The sequence below is a fragment of the Lactuca virosa genome, chromosome 8, assembly GCF_052849685.1.
Source record: "Lactuca virosa cultivar CGN04683 chromosome 8, Lactuca_virosa_CGN04683_v6, whole genome shotgun sequence".
Lineage (NCBI taxonomy): Eukaryota > Viridiplantae > Streptophyta > Magnoliopsida > Asterales > Asteraceae > Lactuca > Lactuca virosa.
The window spans coordinates 202,138,226-202,155,383 of record NC_136433.1 but is presented as its reverse complement, the minus strand read 5'-3'; positions in this window follow the sequence as shown (position 1 = coordinate 202,155,383).

The window sequence follows — 17,158 nt, the reverse complement described above, 5'->3', positions numbered from 1 at the left end:
CTGCCCTAGGGGCGAGATACAAAAGATGGAACAAGAATTGTGGAACTTGACAGTTGAGAACTCCAACATCGAAGCATACATATCCAGGTTTAGCGAGCTATCCCTTCTGTGTCCGGGTATAATCACCTCAGAAGGGAAAAAGATTGAGAGGTTCATCTGGGGATTGACTGCACCTATCCAAGGGAATGTCATTGCGGCAAACCCTAAGACATTTGATAGCGCCAAAATATTGGCCAAGAAACTGTATGATCATGGCAACAAGAAGAGTGTTAAGATCGTTGTTGAGAGAAAAACTTGGAGACACACTTGAACAAACGTTAGAAGAAGTGGATTGCGGAATAGTTAATCTCGAAGGATCTAAAAGCTCAACAATAATATTAATAAGTTATAGTTAGATAGTTAGAGAGTTAGTTGCGGAAAAGTAAAGAAATAGAAATGACAACAATTGTTATATCAAGTATACACATAAGTTGATTCATAACAAGGAATGCATTCAAACCAAGTTAATAAGGAAGATCAAACTTAGTGATTAAGTCATAGAAGACTTGCTCTGGAGAGAGGTTATAATCAGTTATGTTCTAGGGAGAATTGAGAGTGAGACGGGATGAGTAATAAGATAGAGAAATAGAAAAGATAACTTAGAGAAATGTATTCAGAATAGATACGTGAGTTATCCGTGTTTTGAACAAAAGAGAATGAGCTCTATTTATAGAGACTCATGAACTACGCTAGATTACATCTCTATAAGTAGCCATGCAAGGCATACTGGACAATAGAGTGTATTACAATAAAGACAAGTAAAGTAATCTAGCTGAGTGACTGCGGTAGCAAGAGACTCCGGTTGCGGTTGCTGATGAAGAAGCTTGACTGCGGGTGATGTATGGCTGCGGTAGCTGAAGAGGTTGCGGTAGCTGAAGTTCAAGAGGGTCACTTTTTATGATTCAACAATTTCCCCCTAAGTGACCTCTTTAACTTCGGTTCAGCTATCAAGTTTGAGGAACTTGATCAGGATCCACCAAAACTTCCTGATGTTTTCCAGCCAGGTGATTCTCCTTGATATCTCGAACTTGACTTCTGCAGTAGTGTGCTTTGATCTTTCACCTGCGGTTCGGCAGATGTCAAGTTGCTTCTTGGTTAGACGATGCATGGCAGTCATAGGAATGAAGTATTTGACATTATCGAACTTCCTTTTGAAAATGACTCCAAGTTTAGGAAAGTTGGTTGCACCTAAGGATCTTTCTTGAAAGCCTTCGGTAGGCATTGGTGCAGGTTCGAGAGGTGGCAGATCAAATTTCTTGGCTATGGTGGGGTAGATGTCCGCATCGATTTTAGCAAAATCACAGACCGTTTCCTTCAGAAAAGTATTGGCCTTTTCAAGCGCAATCTTCATTTTCGGGTGCTTTTCTGACTTGTTTTGAAACACCTTGGCAATAAGAAAGATTTCTTCCGGATTCATACAGGGAAAGTCTGCCTGGGTGCGGATGTAGTAATGCTCCCTTCTAGTGAGGGTATACTGGATGTAGTCAGCCTTCATGAACTTTCGGATTTTGTAGTTCTTGACTGCGGATGGTCTATCGTTAGACCATATATTTTCAATGGAAGAGGCATGTTTAGCATGAAAAAGACTAAGTCTCTCAAATTCCATTGGCAGTCTTTTGTGGTCAGGAAGGCTGTGGTCCAATTGCTCAAATATTGTGAAGTATTTGGCATTTGGAGATATTGGGACATCCCAGTAGCCATCAGCAGGGGGTTCAACATAGGTGAGGTCGGGTATGTAATCTTCGTCTAGTATTCTGCGGTGAGGATTGATCCAAGAGTTTATCAAGGATTCATCCATCATAGTATCAAAACCGCATTCTCTCCATATAAGCTCTGCAAGTTTGGCTGCCTTCCAATCTTTCTTCCTTTGGGTGGTGGCAGGAGAGTCAGTTGAGCTTGGAGATGACATGTGCTCAGCCAGATCTTTGAAATGAGGGGGAGTCTCTGGCTTTTGAGGAGTGACCTTCTCTTGCGGTGGAGTGTTATGGGGTGGAGTATGATAAGACGGTTGCGGTGAAGGCTGCGGTGTAGGAATTTTTTCTGCGATGATGGGGGGACTCTGATGTTGTGAGATGGAGTGATCAGAGTGATGGACTTCTTCTTCTTCACTTTGATGGACTTCTTCTTCTTCACTTCCCCCTCTTGAGGAATTCAACGCAGGTGATTCCTCAATCCATTTCTTAAGGCCATCAACCTTGGAAAAAACCTCTTGAAATTGAGCTTTGAGGGCTTCGGCCAACTGTTGATTATTGGGAATGGAGGAGCTGAAGAGTAGCCTGTGTATTTCCTTTGTGAGTTGGAGGATCTCGGGACCATGGAAGTTGGAGGATAGGGATCGTTGCAGTCTATTGATTGTTGCTTGAAGAACTGAGATAGTGGACTCATACGCAGTGTGAGTCTCAACTATCAGTTTCTGAGACTGAGTGGCTTGATCCGCAATGGCTGCTTGGAGATCCTTTTTGATTGCGGTCACCTCAGTGATGAGGCGTTCCGCAGCAGCCATAAAATCCTTGTGATCTGCTTTTCGGTTGTTGTCAAGGGACCGGATCCCCATTTCCACTTTGAGAGAAATTCTCTCAGCAGCTAAGCGTTCCCTTGTTTCCAGACGCTCTATACGTTCGATCAGGGACTGTGATCCCGGGGTGTCTTCTGGTTGCGGTTGAGTTGGCTTGACCGCAGCTAAGATCTGATCGACTTTAGATTGTAAGCTCAGAAATTCTTTCCTGGTGACAACATTCTTCTTCTTTTTCTTCTTTTCTTTTGGTTTAGAAGTCGAATGTTGAGAGCCACTGGATTCCTCCTCCTCATCGAACATCATGAGGTCATCATCAGAAGGACTGGCCTTGTTTACCTTCTGAATGTCTTCATCATCAAGACCGAAGGTGGGAGCAGAACTGACTTCGATTGTGGTTCCTTCGTCTTGTGATTCATGGACCGTTGGAGTTGGAATCGGATTTGGAGTTGGAGTAGGAGTTGGAGTTACTCTGGAGGTACCTACAGCTTCACCTGTTGCTTGAGCTTTAAGAATCGTTTCCGCCATCTCGGTCATTCAGTCTTGAACCTTTTGAATAGTGGCTACGGAATTGGCATTTGCCGATTGCATTTGCCCAATACTTTGCCACTGACTGGATTTCTTGCTCTTTTAGCTGTTGTTGCTTGGTCTGTTGTTCCTTGCGGGCTTGGAATGCCCTTCTGAAAGCAGCATATTTCTTCCTGTCTGACTCGGTTACTGGAGTGTAGCGTAACCATGAGTCATTTGATTCATCTCCGTCAAATCCTTGGAAACGCACCGAAGTGTCCTTCGGGTCCACGGATCCTTGCACGTTTGTGCTCACCGTGCCTAAACCACCTGCTGCGGATGTAAGAAGAGTAGGATTTCCTGAGCTTCCTTAGTCTCCTTGACTCGTGGTCAAGTTTGGCCTCGGCTCAGTTCTGGCATTGGCGGAAGAAGTGCCCTGCGGTTGGGAAGGTGTTTGAAGTGTTTGGGTGACGTTCAAAAGGATGGAGTGCAACTCCTCAGGAGAAAAGAAATGCAGTCGGGAAGCCCTGGAGACCTTAGGGCGATCACCAGTTACATCCTCTTGGGAGTGAACTGGGGGGGAGTCTCCACGATGTCGAGAATCAGACTCACTTTCTGAGTCTGATTGGATAATGATAGTGGTGTTGAATGGGTCTGCGGCCACCCCAAGGACTACCGGAGCCTTTTGAGAGGCTTCAGTATCGGTCTGGTCACGCATTTGGCCAGAGGCATCAGTTTTCCTTTTCTTAAGGATAGAAATTGGTTGCCTATCCTCATCAGAATCACTACTAGGTGTGGTTGCGGTTGGTTTGATTTTACGTTTCTTGGTGGGTGCGGTTCGTTTGGGAGCATCCTTCTTAGGGTTTCTTTGTTTCTTCTTGGTTGCCAATTGCTTTCTTCTTTGAGAAATATTGGAGAGTGTAGTGGCAGAAGGGACTGCGGTACCTTCAGGGTTAACAATTGCGGATGGGTGTTGAAGAGGCGGGGTAGGAAGGTATGGGGCAATACCTTTCGTAGCCTCAATGTGATCTGAGACATCAGCAGTCTCAAGACCAAGTGTGGAAAGAATGTGGGTAGGGAGTCTGCGGATAGGTCCAAAAACAGTTTGATCAGAAGAGGGATTGTACCTTTTGAGATCCTTAGTGACAAAGAAGTTGATGTCACTGCCCATGTCGATTCCAGCGTCCGCATGAAGGTCTGAAATGCAGAGTGACCAGAACCTTGCAAAAGTGAGCTAGGTTGGGTTCTCCCTTGGGCTCTCTTTGGTAATGTATTGAAGGAAGTCGTCCCATAGGATCTGCCCGTAGTTTACATCGTGTCCTGTGAATATGCTCCACACCAACTCCAGTAGCTTGAGTCCCATGTTGTCTATGCCTCCGGTTCTGCCGGATAGACATCGGATGATGAAATGGCACACAAACTACCAAACCGTAGGCAATTGATTTTTCTTGAATTCACCAATTCCTCTAATTGGTTTCTGATACCCCATTTGGTAAAACGGCAGAGGTAACGTCCGCCATGGAAGGAGAAAAAATCTTGATGGATGGATGAACCAGAAGGTTTATGGCAGTAAGAAACTTTTCTTTGGACAGGATGACCAAGGAATCGTTAATTAGGTTGAGGTGAACTTCTTGAGGGTTTTCGATTGGGCGATAAGCGGAGAATGCACATTTGAAGAGGGTCGAGACTGGAACAACATCTGTGAAAGCGTCGAAAGGGCCAAATAGAGGGTGATTCTTGAGGAACTTGATCATCAGTTTGGTTCGAGCATTGTATGAAGAATGATCTTCAAACACTGCTCGAAAGTTGCTTGAAGCAATCGTTGGAGAGTCTGAACCGGTAGGATTCACTGAGCCTGAAACCTTGGATTGTTTCTTTGATGCACCTGATTTCACCATTATAGGAGCTTGATAGAAGGAGTAGAAAATAGAGTTCTTGAAGGATTTGAGAGGGAAGGTTCGATGTTCAGAAAGCGTAAAGTGATTTTGGGGAAGAGGATGGGTTTATAAAGGGGTGAAAAAAAAATTAACCCTAGGTAAAAGGTAAGGATAAGGTAAAAACGTCGTTTGGGGTTTGGAGGGAATCTTTGAAATGGGGATTAAATCTCAGCCACAGATAATGAAACGGTTTAAAAAAGATTTGGGAGATTTACTAAAAGTGGGTTTGCATTTAATGAAAAGTCAGAGATCTACCAATGTGTCAGGTGATCCTGGGGTGAGGGGAAAGGAAGTTGGAACGGATGGGACGTGCTGGGTAAGCGGAAAAGACAAATTAAGGATGTGATTATGGAAAAACGTTCTTTTTGTCATCATGCCAAAAAATAGGTCTGACACAAGGTTTATTCAGAAAGAGAATGAGACAGTTTCTCAAGGGAATGTTTTTATGTTTTTGTATTTCATGTTTTATTTAATGAAGGATCATTAAATAGCACACAAAGATTCAAGGGTTGATGAAACAGTTGAGAAATTATCAGAATGATCGCGGATGGAAACGTCATTGCGGATGGAAATGACATTGCGGATGGAAACTTCATTGCGGATGGAAATGATGATTGTCTGCAGTAAGGAACTGAGGAAAGCACTTGTATAAAAATTAGTAATAACAAACAATAGAGACCCATGAGAGATAAATATGATATATGGTTGCGGTACCTAGACTGCGGTACCAAAAGCATCTATCATGAGTAACTCTCAGTTAGAACCGCAACGGAGACCAAGGATGGTCTGCGGTATCTAACAACTCAAAAAGAATTGCAGGTCTAGATTCATCATTCCTAACATTTTCAGGAAGGTGTTAAGCTTTGTGGAGTCGAGCGCTTTTGTGAACACATCAGCAATCTCTTCATGAGTATGGACAAAGATGAGTTTAATGTTACCTTTCAAGATGTGGTCTTTGATGAAATGATACAATAGTTCAATATGCTTAGTCTTGGATTGCTGAATTGGATTGTGAGAAATAGCAATAGCACTTTCAGAGTCACAGTAGATCGTTATCCGCAACATTCTATACCCATAGTCCATTAGTTGAGTTTTCATCCAAAGGACTTGAGAGCAACAACTGGCTGCGGCCACATATTCAGCTTCTGCGGTAGACAGAGAAACACAACTTTGTTTCCTTGAGGACCAGCTGACGAGTCTTCCACCCAAAAATTGACATCCTCCTGAGGTACTTTTGCGGTCTAATCTGCATCCGGCGTGATCCGTATCTGTGAAAGCTTGCAGACTGAAGTCATTGCCTGCGGGGTACCATAGACCAAAAGATTTGCTTCCTTTCAGGTACCGTAGAATTTGTTTGGCTGCGGTCATATGTGACACTTTTGGGTCAGCCTGATACCTTGCACATACACCAGTTGCAAAGACAATGTCTGGTCGGCTTGCGGTGAGGTACATTAGAGAGCCAATAATACCTCTATAAGTCTTATGATCCACAGGTTCTCCTGAGGGATCAGCAGAGATCTTATAACCGAAGGCCATGGGGACCTTGGCCGAAGAGCAGTTGTCCATAGAATATTTCTTTAACAGTTCGGTGGTGTATTTTTCTTGATGAATGAAAATTCCTTGTGGGATTTGTTTTACTTGAAGACCTAGAAAGAAGTTAATCTCTCTATTCATGCTCATTTTGAATTTGTTGGTCATGAGCTTAGCAAATTCATTCACCATTTCTTGATCAGTTGATCCGAAGATGATGTCGTCCACATATATTTAAACAAGCATAAGGTGGTTACCATTTGCTTTTCTAAATAACGTGGGATCAATCACTCCTCTCTTGTATCCGGATGATACAAGAAATTCAGAAAGAGTCTCATACCATGCTCTTGGAGCTTGCTTCAGACCGTAGACTGCTTTTTCAAGCTTGTAGCAGTGGTCTGGGAATTCAACATTTTCAAAACCTGGAGGTTGCTGAAGGTAAACCTCTTCTTTTAGTTCCCCATTGAGAAAAGCAATCTTAACGTCCATTTGGTGTACCTTAACGTTCTTGTGGGCTGCGTATGCTAGGAAGATCCGGATAGCTTCCATGCGTGGTACCGGAGCATACGTTTCATCGTAGTCAATGCCTTCAAGCTGACTATACCCCTTTGCAACTAGCCTTGCCTTGTTTCTGACTACCACACCAGATTCATCCAGCTTGTTTTTGAACACCCATCTAGTGCCAACAATAGAGTGACCACGTGGCTTCGGAACGAGCTGCCAAACTTTGTTTCTTTGAAATTCTTCTAACTCTTCTTGCATTGCAGCTATCCAGTCATGTTCGAGAAATGCTTCTTTGATCGTTCTGGGCTCTACCGAGGACATAAATGCTGCGTAGTGGCAGTGATCAGATAGGTCCTTGGAAGATCGAGTCTGGATACCTGCGGATGGGTTGCCAATGATTTGACCTGGTGGGTGGTCCTTCGTCCACACGTGTAGACGGGGTTGCAGATGATAAGCAGCTGCGGTAGAGGGAATATCTTGAATATCAGAAGAATCTGCGGTTGGAGATGGCAGTTCCCCCTGGACTTGTGAACAACCTGCTGAGTCATCTTGGTTTGTTGGAACGAGAATGGAATTTTCTTGAGCAGTTGGAAGAGGTTCCCCCTGGAATGCGGATGGGAGTTCCTCTGGAACCTGAGAAGGTTCCCCCTGGACTGCGGATGGGAGAGTGATAATCCTTGGATCGGTTCTCGTGTCAATGTTCTCTATGAGTTCATCATCCGAATCTGAAGATACGTTTGATGGTAATGATTCTCTGCGGATGGGAACCTGAACAGCATCAGGTACTGGAACCTCGACGGTTGTTGCTTGATCCCGAGTAGAGCTTTCCCCCTCAACCGGAGAGGTGAAAGTATTGAGAGATGCTACTTCAGATAGAGATGGTCCAGAAACATCAGCGTGTTGTTGTTGAGCTGCGGGTGACACAAGAACTTCGGATAGTTTCGCCGTTTCCATGATTGTGGTGGTTTCAGTGGATGGAGGGGCATTGCGGATGTGAGAATCATCAAATTTCACATTGAAGCTTTCAATGATCAGCCTTGTACGTCTGATGAGCACTCGGTAAGCAACCTTGTTAGTGGAATAACCAAAGAAAATGCCTTCATCAGACTTCGGTGCAAACTTGTTAAGCTGATCTCGGTTGTTGATCACGAAACATCTACACCCAAAAATACGAAAGAAGCGAACATTTGGCTTGCGGTTGTTAAGGCCCTCATATGGTGTTTTATTGAGGCGTTTGCACACAATGCATCAGTTTTGTACAAAGCATGTGGTTGCTACAGCTTCAGCCCAGAAGTAGAGAGGAAGGTGTGCGAAGTTGAGCATGGATCTGGCTGCTTCTACTAGAGTGCGGTTCTTTCTTTCTACTACTCCATTTTGTTGCGGTGTGTAGGGGGCTAAGAAGTTGTGAGAGATGCATTTGGACACCAAGAAACTGTTGAGAAGATGATTAGTGAACTCGGTTCCATTATCACTGCGGATTCTTCTTACTGGAAGCTTGATCTGAAGTTCGATCTCTTTGATGAAGTTGATGAAAATCTGCGGTGTTTCTGACCTGAGTCTGAGGAAGAAGACCAATGTGAAGCGTGTATAGTCATCTACAATAACCAGTATGTATTTTTTATGATGGAGACTGGCTACGGTAGATGGACCGCAGAGATCAATGTGCAATAGCTCCAGTGGTTCAGAAATTGAAGAGTCCATTACCAGAGGGTGACTTGCTTTGGACTGTTTACCACATTCACAAGCCGGACAGAGAGTATCATTGCTGAATTTGAGAATAGGGAGACCTCTGACTAGTTCTCCTGTGACCAAGTTGTTGATGTACCTGAAGTTGAGATGAGCTAGCTTGCGGTGCCATAGCCAGCTGACTTCGGATACAGCTTTGGATAGGAAGCACAACTGCGGTCTGCCAATGATCAGAGAGACATCCAAAGGGTACATGGTACCTTCGGATCGGGATTTGATCAGGCATGTGTTCCTATCATTTGTCATTACGTAGCAAAACGGATCATCAAATTCAACTTGATGTCCTGCTTTACATGGTTGGCCAACACTGATGAGATTGTGTTTAAGGCTTTCTACATAAGCAACTTTCTTAATGGAAAAGTTCCCCGTAGTGAGAACACCGTATCCTCGGATGACACCATTCGCATTGTTGCCAAATGTGACATTTCCACCATTGCATATTGGCCTGAAATCCCGAAGGTATTCTAACCTTCCGGTCATGTGCAAGGAGCAGGCACTGTCGATTAACCATTCTTCTTCTTGTTCATCCTTGCACAAGGCCTGTTCGACGATGCTTAGAGTTCTATCCTTTGCCATGTAGCTGTAGTTCTTGTTCAGCATTGTAGATCCATCATCATCCGCAGTTGCCAGCATGCAGATTTTCCCTTTTCCTTTGACACTGCTGATGGCTTCATCTTCGTCTCCGGATGACCAAACTTGATGGTCTCTTTTGACATGGGCTACGTATGCCCTTACCTTTTCCTTATCTTCCAACTCTTGAGCCATTCTAAGGTAGAATGCTCGGTCTTTTACTACATTGGCCTTACAATCTCTTGCAAAGTGATTCTCTTTGTTGTATTTGTGACAGATTACAACATCAGTTTTGTCTTCTGAGGGAGTACCGGAGTCAGTGGTTTGAGGAGACTACGGTACCTCCTTTGGTTGATTATTTTGAAATTGCGGTGGTGGATGAGAACTTTTGGGATATCGAGGATGGTTATTCTGGGAACCGAAGTTACGGTTGAATGGAGGTTTGTTGAACTGCTGATTCTTGCGGAAGGAAGGAGGTGGTAGACGGTTGAACTGTTGGCTAACCAGAGCAATAGCCTTCTGAAATTCTTCTTCATCGTCATACTCTGAGTCAGCTTCGTATGAGTTCGGTGAAGTGTCATACAAGGAAGAGTGAGGTGACTGCAGTGGAGCTTGTGCTATGAGAGCAAGTGGTCCTCCGAAGTCAGCACAGTCTTTGCGTACGGTGGATTCTTGTGCTTGCAGCTCTGCATAGAGCTTGTAGAGTGACAAAGAGTGAATCTTTCTATCGCCTTGGACTATCATCTTAGTTGTAGTCCAATGTCTTCCCAAACCATTAAGAAACTGAAGATTTGTTTCATGGTTACTGCGGATGGTGCCCGCATTGGATAACTTGGTGACTATCAGGTTGAACCTTTTGTAGGAGTCTTCCAAACTTTCGCCAGTATGAGCTTTGAAGTTGTTAAACTCATTGAGTGCGATAGTAAGCTTCTTATCTTGTGCTTGTTCTGAGCCTTCGTACAAGTTCTTGAGAACATCCTAGATCTCTTTTGCTGATTTGCAATTTATGATAATATCGAAGTTGTCAGGAGCAACTCTGCAGGATATTTCATAAAAAGCAACAGCATCATTTTCCATTTTATCGAGATCATCCTTCGTGGGACGGCTCATAACTTGTTGACCTTCTCCTAGTCTGGTTGTAGCGCCGTCGGTTTGGACTGGTGTAAGGACTGGGACATGTGGTCCTTCTTTTACGGATCGCCATACATCTCTACCAAGTCTCCTTAGGTATCTTTCCATTCTTTGTGACCAGTGATGATATTCATTTGCTACCAATATTGGGGCTCGGTTAGAACCACCAACACTATTTGAAACGTTCAGAGATAACGATTGTGCCATTTGAAATTTTTTTTTAAAGAAATGAGCTTTAGTGGTATAGAAGGCCCTTTGAAAAATCAGAGTTCCGTTTTCAAAAACCAACCACTATGGCTTTGATACCAATTGTTGAGAGAAAAACTTGGAGACACACTTGAACAAACGTTAGAACAAGTGGATTGCGGAATAGTTAATCTCGAAGGATCTAAAAGCTCAACAATAATATTAATAAGTTATAGTTAGATAGTTAGAGAGTTAGTTACGGAAAAGTAAAGAAATAGAAATGACAACAATTGTTATATCAAGTATACACATAAGTTGATTCATAACAAGGAATTCATTCAAACCAAGTTAATAAGGAAGATCAAACTTAGTGATTAAGTCATAGAAGACTTGCTCTGGAGAGAGGTTATAATCAGTTATGTTCTAGGGAGAATTGAGAGTAAGAAGGGATGAGTAATAAGATAGAGAAATAGAAAAGATAACTTAGAGAAATGTATTCAGAATAGATACGTGAGTTATCCGTGTTTTGAACAAAAGAGAATGAGCTCTATTTATAGAGACTCATGAACTACACTAGATTACATCTCTATGAGTAGCCATGCAAGGCATACTGGACAATAGAGTGTATTTCAATAAAGACAAGTAAAGTAATCTAGCTGAGTGACTGCGGTAGCAAGAGACTCCGGTTGCGGTTGCTGATGAAGAAGCTTGACTGCGGGTGCTGTATGGCTGCGGTAGCTGAAGAGGTTGCGGTAGCTGAAGTTCAAGAGGGTCACTTTTTATGATTCAACAATCGTGGAAGCGGATGTTAAGAAGGAAGAAGAGAATAAGAAAGGAAAGAGTAACAAGAGAAGAGGTAAACAGAACTCAGAATCATCTAAGAAGCAACAGATAGTGACAGTCCATGCAGCAACCCAAGCTACCCTAGCAGCACATGCTCCAGCCTCATCCACGCTAAATACTTCGAAGCAGTACACGGGGAATCTTCCCAAGTGTAACAAATGTAACTACCATCACCTCGGGGAATGCAGAGAGATGATGTGCACAAGATGCAACCGGAAGGGCCATAGAGCAAAATATTGTAGGACTCAGTTTCCACAAAACCAGATGCACAACAACAACAACAACAACAACACCAAGGATGGAGCCAGTTATACCTGTTATGGGTGCGGGAAAACTAGGCATTTCAGACGAAATTGTCCCAATGCGAACACCCAGGCGACAGGAGCAGCAGGAAGAGTGCTGACTATGGGGCAAGGAGAAGTGGTTCAGGATCCCGCTGTCGTCACCGGTACGTTTCTCCTTAACCACTCGTATGCATGCATCCTGTTTGATACCGGGGCAGAGCGAAGCTTTGTGAGTAACAAATTCAAACACTTGCTAAAACAACAACCCCAAAAGCTTAATGAAACCTTTACGGTGGAAATGGCTAATGGGAAAACAGAATCAGTCGGGGAAATCTATGTAGGATGTACCCTAACTTTAAATCAGCATACCTTTCAAATAAACTTGATGCCTGTAACTATTAGGAGTTTTGATGTGATTATCGGCATGGACTGGTTGAGCCCCCTGTTGGGTTTTGGTATACTACAACATCCTATGGTGCACATACAACCCTAAATACCTTGGATCTATGTTTTCACTAATTATACATGCAAATGGTTTCCAAGGTATTAATCTTACAACTAGCATGCATTTAACATAAAATTATAATATACTAGTTAGCATGACATACCTTTTGATGGAGCTTGAATTCTTGGTGTATTTGGCCTTAAAGAGCTTAGCCCCAATAGTGTGGAAGCCTCAAATGGAATCACAACACACCATGAACAAAGGATGAACTTGAGAGAGAATTCCATGCAAACAAAAGACACCATGAACTCTAAAAAGATACAAGTGGCGATTTTGGGCAATGAAGTACCTATTTATATGTGGGATTTCTAGGGTCATGGATATAACCCAAATCCATACCCATGGGTTTTATGATCCATGGTTCATGTGGCCCAACTCTTTATGTATCCATACATGAACTTGGTCCAACATGGATCATAAGCCCAACACATATAAATATAACTAATTATCATAATTAGTCCCCATAGATTTAATTAGTATCTTTCGACCACTAAATTAATTCCAAATTAATTCTTGATCACTACTAATTAAAACATATGATTTCATATTAATATATTATTACTTATAATATATTAATAAACCATAAATAACCTTCTCTCAAAAGTCTATCCTAACAAATTGTCCTGATGATATTCAACCCAAATGGACCATGCTACTCTCGGGTCGAATACATACCAATAATAGTTATGGGCTTAGACACCTAATCCAACAGTCTCCCACTTGGATAAGTCTAAAACTATTATTCAAGTATGACTCCAAGATCCCGACTAGCAATCGTAGCTCTTAAAGCCGCTGTCAAACTCTGAACAAATCAAATGACATGTCCATTAGATAAGGGATCATATATTCCTCCATTCTAGATATCATATGGACTGAGACACGGATTATAATCATTCCCTCTGTCCATTTGTTGTTTCCCGATTTCCGATTTATGACGACTGACTAATTGAACAAATCAAATCAGTCCAGGCCCTGCCGAGCACTTACGTTTGTCATCACCAAATCATCGAGGGGCCCACAGATATCGCTTTTATCCCGAAGGTAAAAGGAATGGATAAACTTCGACTCATATGGCTTGTTCTACTACTTGTTGAATCATACACAAAGGCACGTTTTATAACATCGAGTTACCAATGCGTTTTCGTGCAATCAATGTATAACCAACTCATAGTAACAACTCATATCTCTAGGTTTGAAGAATATAAGATATTATCGTCTCATGATCACTCGTGATAAAATCCATGAAGTGATTCCAATGAGCGCGGGTTGAATCCAATACTCAGAACTTATGAGCACTTATGAGTGTTGTAGCCCTTTGTCCAACATCTTAGACCTCTATAAGCCAACCCATGACAGTCTTAATTCATATCTACTTCCAACATATGACCGACTGTGGATGGTTTGAATAACTTAGTCATCCAGAACAATGACCTAGTTTATTCTGGAAGTCAAAACATGCAAAATGAAACACAAGAATAATTGAATCGAATATGGTATCAAAACCTATGAACATAAATAAAACACCTTTTATTTATCACCATATGATTACACATTATTCATTGTATACTGTTTCAGCTATCAACTTTATTCTTGAAATTAAAACAATAGTTGTCCCAAGCTCCAAGCATGTACACTATGTTTTCTAAACACTAGTCATGCCATACACCAAGTATGCATACTATGTTTGTCTATGATCTTTACTTTGTGAAATAGATCAACTGAACATAACTCCAATGATCCTCTTTTCATAGTCCCAAATCCTTACTACAAATGCAAGAATTCCAAATTCATGCCATTTACTGAAATCTGTTAGATTCTAAACTTATATGCATTGATCCTCTTGTAATGATTATGTACAAAGTCAGATAGACTTGACAACAAACATTACAGAGCATTCCAAAGGAGATCAACTCCTTGGAAACATCCTTCTTGCATTAAGTTTCCTAATCTTACACAGATTGAATAATTTCTAACTTTGAAACATTTCCATATTCCATTTTGACTATCACTTCTGAACAAGAGTTTCCTCCTTACAGATTATGTCAATATGGTCCTTCCAGAATTATCATTATACTTCCAACTGTCCTTGAGCAACCAATCTTTGGTAAACCTTAGATTGTCCTCGACAATTGTTTAATCCTTTTAGTCATATCCAATTCTAGACCTTTTCCCTTCTTAATGCCCCAGGCATTTGGAAAATTTTAGAAAGGATGAATATAGCACATGCAATCGATCCTATATCCGAAGCATATGGGACACGATTCATGATGTATCACATAAAGACTAAACCAGTCTTTTGCTATAATATTTCCATTTCAATTTTCCAAGTTCTCATAATTCAGATTATGAAAAGGGATGTCGTAATCATAATCGAATTTTAGAACGCAAATAATGGACCCTATATTAGAATTTTCTTATGTTGAGCCATTCCAACATAACATTCATATATATACTTGACTAAATACGATTAAAACCTCAATCTAAGCTTTTAGATTTGAGATGAAGTATAATTTCCTCTCCCTTAATTATAGCAAAACAACTTTTTCCCAATTGAAACCTTTTGTTTTCTATAATTAACATTGCTAACTTGCAACCTTTATCATAATTATCATGCTCCCACTAACATGATGATTATTAGCATAACACTTATGCTCCCACTAGCTTTGACATGTACTCAGAAATCAGTTGAACTTCTAGAAAAAACAATACTTTATTGACTTTCTTACCAAAGTTCAGATTTCTGATACTAGATTGCTTTGATAAAACTTTATCAATATCATACACCTTATCTTAGATAGCTCACAGGTGTGTCTAAACAATTTCAGAACTATGAAAAGGGATGCCGTAATCATAGTCCCAATTGTTTAGACCTTTTCCACTTCTCACAAGTCCATGTTAGTGTGCCGGTTAACCACACAGCTCCACTAACGACTTTGAGAATGCAAATATCACAATTGCTATCTACTTCAAATCTACTTGGTGGAAGTGTTTCCTCACCATCATTTTCATGAATCGGAGAGAAACCTTATGACCCTTAGATTTAATGGTGTATGTGTTCTTATCCATGTGAATTGTCAAAACCATAGTCACAAGACAAGGATAATGACAAATCCAAACTCATATGGACTGAACTCAATCTTAATTTCTTGCCACCTGGCAGCTCAAGGGCCTGCCATTGCTTCCAGGTTGTTGTGCAACCAATTGAGAACTCTAAGAACTCATATGCAAAGCCAACTTTAACTGGAATGGGCACAAAATATGTCAACACGATAGGTTATAAACCTCAAGTCGTGTGCTAGTGAAGAACTTCAGGTTTTATTCTTGATTAGTTCTTGAGACTTTCAAGACCTTTAAGACTCCCACTGTCCTCTTGACATATAAGACTTTCTTGTCAGATATTCAAGAGATAGTGTGGATTCTAATCAAGACAAACACTTCACACAATTGGCCTTAGTTGGTCTTTGTTTTATCCAAAACATCACAACTTACCAATTTCAAATGTACAAGAGTAGAAAACTTTTACTCTTACATTTGATAAGTGTTTTAAACCTTCTTTAAGACATGTCACTCAAGTTACAATCTTAGAGTATAACTCTAAGAATTGTTTTTGGAACGAAGTATGAATCATCTTCTTGATTTAACCACTTAAATAATTCATAACTCCTCTTCTTAACTATCAGAATGCACTTAGAGGATGAATTGTGATAAGGTCTCAAAATCATTAAGATGGTCTTAAAACATGATACTAAAGTACTCTCCCATCTTTTCAGATTTGAGAAACTTTTATCTTTCTGCCTAAATTGATTCTTCTTATCCGCTCTGCCATATATTGGAACCTTTTCCAATATCTCAGAATTACACTTAAGCTTGTAAGTATAACCATATTTACTGAGCTATAGTAAATTATGACGAATAGTCTTATCGATCTTTTGTGGTGGACTCTGACCAGTGCACAAGAATGTGTACCTGATCCCTTAGTCCTTCACTTGACTCACACACCCATGTGAACAAGTAGTTAGTCTTAATTTTTCCAATGCTCAAAAGTTCTCATTCATCATGCTATACAACTTGCAAGATTCCAAGTTTCTATCCAACTGAAACTTGGGTGATGAGAATCTTTCCTTATTTGGTAAATTTAGACACTACCACAAATGAAAGAATCAAATTCATATTTCCACTCTTGCTCTTAATGGAATCTTATAAGCAACACAGATTTTCACAAATGCCATTGTAAAGATATTTTAAAATAAATAAAATCAAAAGATTTACCTTTTATTTTAAAACTTTGCGGAAAAACTTATCCTTACAATCCATATGAAAACTTGTTGTTATCTATTCCTAAGCAAAATATCATAACTCCTAAGAAGTAGCTCAAGAATCCGATCTTCAAACTATGCGATAGAAATCCATCTACGCGATCAGATTCAGCATATTCTTTCTTTAAGTTTCTTCACTTTTCTTTGATTCTTAAAACATCAACATGTGACCCAGTCACATCATGTATCAAGAATCTCAGAATAGAAACTTAGCAGAGTTAGATAGTGGACTTTACCTGAAGTAGAGTCAAACTTATTGACTTTAACATCCTTAGGTAAATTTGGCAGCTTCGCAACCAATGCCCCTTTCTTTGGCAATATAAACATATGGACCCTTTGGTAATGGGACTATCTCAGACTTAGCTTTTCTCTTTACCATTTGGTCAACCGAGTTTACTATGGTCGATCCATTTCCATTGGGAAGAGAATGCTTTTTTGGATTCCCAGTGTCATCATTGTCAATGTCCATAAAGTTTTTAGGAAGTTGATCTTAGCAAATAGATAAGATCATTAAGGGTCTTGTCATAGTCTGTTTCATAGGTGTTCCA